General features: G+C 47.5%; 1 long non-coding RNA gene across 4 annotated transcripts; it reads left to right on the top strand.

Annotated features, from left to right (window-relative positions):
• Positions 1-387: 387 nt before the first annotated feature.
• LOC109501279 lies at positions 388-4,151 on the top strand. Of its 4 annotated transcripts, none has more exons than XR_006600252.1 (4): positions 388-1,037; positions 2,632-2,702; positions 2,820-3,430; positions 3,645-4,151. It is a non-coding gene; the product is annotated as an uncharacterized LOC109501279 (long non-coding RNA). The 4 variants fall into 4 exon arrangements; XR_002743628.2 differs by having other exon boundaries at positions 2,632-2,899; positions 3,345-3,430; XR_006600253.1 differs by having other exon boundaries at positions 2,632-2,899; positions 3,342-3,430.
• The last annotated feature ends 609 nt before the right edge of the window (positions 4,152-4,760 follow it).

Raw genomic sequence — 4,760 nt, 5'->3', positions numbered from 1 at the left:
AGAGAGACAGAGCATGAATGGGGGAGGGTCAGAGAGAGAGGGAGACACAGAATCTGAAACAGACTCCAGGCTCTGAGCTGTCAGCACAGAGCCCAACGCGGGGCTCGAACTCACGGACCGCGAGATCATGACCTGAGCCGAAGTCGGACGCTTAACGGACTGAGCCACCCAGGCGCCCCGACACCAATAACTTTTGTAGGGACTATATTTGGAATCTGAATGGGGTGACCCAGGAGGGGGGGTTGTGTATACACACACACACACACACACACACACACACACACACACACACACTAGAATATTACCCAGCCATAAAAAATAATGAAATTTTGCCATTTGCAATGACATGGATGGAGCTGAAGAGTATCACGCTGGGCGAAGTAAGCGAGTCAGAGACAGACAGACATCATACGCTTTCACTCTGGTAGTCGTTTCAACGGTAAGATGTTCAATGTTTGTTTATATCCTTTAAAGATGTGCCATTTGGATCCTCCGTGGTTTTGCCCTGAAATTATTATAAGCTACATTTACCTGCGCTAACACAGGCCAAACCATTTCCCAGTTTGTCAACGTGTTTTTAGTTTAATTTTGTTATTTATGCTGGTGTTGAAATTGGTGGAGTAAGTTTCTAAATGTATTCTGGCTGTAAATTTTGTTTTTTAATTTTAAAATCCATTTTAGTTTCTCAATATGCCAGTCTCTGTTTCTGTTACACCAGGGCTGGAGGCATCGTTCCCTCCCTCCCCCCACCCATATCTATTTATTTTTAGCTTTTCCACATGTCACTCTGTAATCCACCTAGAGTTTATTTTGGTATGTGGTCTAAGCTTTGCATCTAAATGTTTTTATTCCAACAAGACCTATTAAAAGACTATTTATTTTATTTTTCCTTCCCCAATGAACGTCTGAAATCTGTCTTGTGGAATGAGTGGCTGCCCTCTTCTCCGCCAAGCACCTGGACATACTGAAGTTTATCCACCTGCACCCTTGAATCCTGGTGCCTGAGAGAGGGCTCCTCATCCCAGGTCACACCTCAGGTAAGTGGCTACGGCCAATATTTATTTACTTAAAGAAAATGGGGGATACTCTTTTCTGGTTGACCAGCTCTAAGCTGGCTTCCTGGTCAAGGTCACACTTCCCTGCCGTCCAGTGCCTGCTGGCATTTGGTAGGTTGGGTATAAATGAATGGTTCTGAACCTATTAGCAATAATCATATGTACTGGCAGCAGAGAATCACTACAGGAGGATAAGGTGAGCAAACCCCTGTAGAGGGAGGGCCCGGGAAGGGGCGGGAAGTGACAGCAGCAGGCCAGGCAGCCCCCGCCCCCATTGGCGCTGCACACCCACAGGAAGCACGCCTGGCCCCTTTTGGCACACTCGTCACTCCCCCCTCTCCCCTTCAGGGAGGAGGAGTAACTGTCTGGGTGGCAGTTTCCTGAGAGAAGGATCTGGATACACAGTCTCCCTCCCCTCGCTCCTCTCTCTGCAATCCACCTGTCTCCAGGGAGTTTCTTTTCGGGCGTTTGGCTTTTGTGCGCTTAGCAGGAGAGCTCGTCCCCTGGGAGGGGACCTCTCAGCTGTCAGAATCGGGTTCTAGTGTTCGCTGTTTGGCAGCCCTGGCGCTCCACTCCTCAGCCGAGTCTCCCAACCCAGCAGTGATCAAGTTGGCCTTTTCATCTCCCGTTACCAAAGCCGTGCACCTGTCTTTGAGTCGGTTCCAAGTGTGGATGGATATACTCGTGCCATTGATTTTTTCCACACCCCAACAGTAATCCAAGATTAGGAATAAACATCATGGGGGGTGCCTGGACGGCGCAGTCAGTTGAGTGACCAACTTGGCTTTGGGTCATGATCTCACGGTTCATGGGTTGAAGCCCTGCGTCGGGCTCTGTGCTGACAGCTCAGAGCCTGGAGCCTGCTTCGGATTCTGTGTCTCCCTCTCTCTCTGCCCCTCCCCTGCTCATGCTCTCTCTCTCTCTCTGTCTTGAAAATAAATAAACATTTAAAAAAATTAAAAGTAAACGAAAAGCATGACTGACTAATCCACTAATGGTAAACACCAGTCCCAATGAAAAAATAGAGAAAGTAAACCCGGTGTGTTGAAGGACCCGCATCTGTGGAGCTCTGTTGCAGTCTGTATGGTAAGCAAAGTGTTTCTCCCCGTTTTGTGTCTTTCGGATTTTAAGATAAATGGGTATGAGTCAGCATTTCTGTTTTTAGAGTAAAGTAGCATTTGTGTGAGCCCCAACCTCTTAATCAAGAAACGCTGGAAGTCTTTCTAACAGGTCCCCCCTCATTTTTTATTTTGCTGTCTGTTGCTGTGGATTACCACACCTCATTCTGGAGAGAGCAAAAAAAGGCAGGCTTTTCAAAAGTCAGGACATCTCACAAATAGTATTTCCAGAAAAGATCTTAATTCTATCCCATTTCAATTGCCTCCATATAACAGAAATGACCAGACTCTGTTCCGGGGTCTTTCCACAAAGCTGGTCAGTGGAATTCAGGCTTGAGAGCCAAGTCCATTAACACACGCTCCCGAGCCATTTGCCTGGCACTGACCTTGGGTGGACGCTCCTGTGTGGCTTACCTCGAAGACATCTTCTTTCTAAAATTCTATCCTCTTCTTTAAAGACTTGATCGGATGGCGGTTATGAAGGCAAGGACACATGGAAGAATGCCACTTTCCTCGACAGATGAGACAGGTCCAAGAAGACAATTTTTTCTTTAAGTGGGGTCCTTTTTTTTCCGAACAAGGCTTGCATCCATAGTAATTTTATGCTACAATGTGAATAATGGATCTGGAAAACCTTTCTTTCCAGGACCGACGTATATATATGAGACATTTTTTTCCCCCTGCTATTCAATAATGATTATTTTGATTACACAGAGAAGTTCTTAGGTAAGTGGAATAATATAAAATCAATGTGAAAAAAAGGTAAAAATGTGTTTTTTGGGGGTATTAGACGATGGTGAAACAGGTAATTTGTGTGTGTGTGTGTGTGTGTGTGTGTTGAATAACGCAGAGTAAAGTTATCCTAATTCCATTCATCAATTAATTTAATTTTGATTCCACGTTAACCTCCTTTACTCAGTTCCTCTCCCCACCCCCACCCCCCCAAATCCCTGTAAGGAAGCCCTGTGAATGCCCCAGACATGAGGCTATGAGAGCTTGGCTGAGCTCCTGCGTCTGGGGATTACCTTCCAGATTTATTTGCGGGGTGTCTGTGCCGGGCAAGTCTTAGCTTTCGCAAAAGACTAATTACTCCTTGTACCTTTTAACATTAAAATGCATCTGAGACCTTGCCTCCATTTAACACAACTCTGAGACATACCTTATTCAGCAGAAGCAACGGGGGCCCCTGTCGCCAAGGCTTAGCAGATAAGAAGATTAGGACAACGGATTTTAACTTTCATTTCTTTGATGCAAAAGGTAAGAACACCTGATTTCAATATTTAATTCCTTTGATATTTTACCTTTGGATTTAATTTTCTTGAACTTTAACTTGCAAGAAAATTTTATTCTCTGCACTTGAATTTCTCCCTGGAAATTCTGAAATGGCAGATTTGCATTCACACGGGGTGGGCCTCTCGGAGGTCATTTTATTATCCTGCCCTTTTGACACTGGGATTGGATTCTATTTCAGGGCTTCTAAGGGCCATGCTGACGACTCATATGGGCCGACACAGGGGATGGGAGAGAGGACAGGAGTGGAGCTGCCTGGTGTACAGAAGGCCTCCAAGTTACGTTAATCACTGAAGAGCTCTGAGCTGTTGTAGAGCCTTCTGGAGGCAAAAGGAACCGTTCGCGGCCATGGTCCTGGGGGAACTGAAGGCCAGGTTTGGGGAGATGCTTTTCTGAAGAAGCAACACTGTGTTCACCTGTTCTCACCCACCTCCTCCCCTGCAAGGATCCAGCACAACCCCGGGGCAAGGGCTAAGACAACAGAGGTTGCAGATTGGGAGTGTGGAGAATTCGCTCTTTGTGCATGCGTGCTATTGGCCAGTGTCCCCAGCTCCTGTCCGGCTGTGCCCTCACTCCCTGACACCACCAGGTGCACCGTCAGTGAGGCCCCACGCACAAGGGACATGTGGGTCTCTGTTCAGAAAGCAGAACTTGCTGTGAAAGGTGATAATAAAATGCAAAGCTCTTCCCTTCTTGACCCGCCGTGGGGATTTCATTTGGACCTTGTTGTCAAGATGGGCACTCAGTGGGAAGGGGGAGCCGCTGCGGGAGGGGGCAGGGAGCTGAGGGTGGCAGGCTGTAGGGAGGGGACACCCGAAAACCCAGCCTAGGGGGGCAGACATTCGACCTCTCCTGAGCCAAGGCTCCCAACCTCAGAGCACACCCCACTGAAGCATCAGATTTCACCTAAAAAACACAAATCCCAAGATAAAATTACTACTAATGTCCAGATGACAACTCAGAGCATCAAAACCCGGGCGTGGAGCCCTTGTCAGCCCGGCTCTGTGTAGAGGACCAGACCCAAGTGATACCTTCTGTCGTTTCTCACCCTGCATCTCAGCTTCCCGCCCCCTCGGCCCCACTCCTCGCGCTCATCCGTACAGATGCGCAGTCACCACCCACGGGCTCGGCCAGTACCCCCATTTCTTCCCCTGGGACCAAGTGGTATACTCCCAAATTTTAAAGTCAAAAGGAAAAGAAAGGAAATCCTCAATGTATTACTGGCAGACCCTTTTACTGTCTCCCCAGAATGAATGAGTAGCAGAATCAGTAGAGGCATGGATATACTCAGAGTGTA

This window comes from Felis catus, chromosome B4, assembly GCF_018350175.1.
Source record: "Felis catus isolate Fca126 chromosome B4, F.catus_Fca126_mat1.0, whole genome shotgun sequence".
NCBI lineage: Eukaryota > Metazoa > Chordata > Mammalia > Carnivora > Felidae > Felis > Felis catus.
Note: the sequence above shows the minus strand (reverse complement) of the source record. Positions and strands in the feature narration are given on the sequence as shown.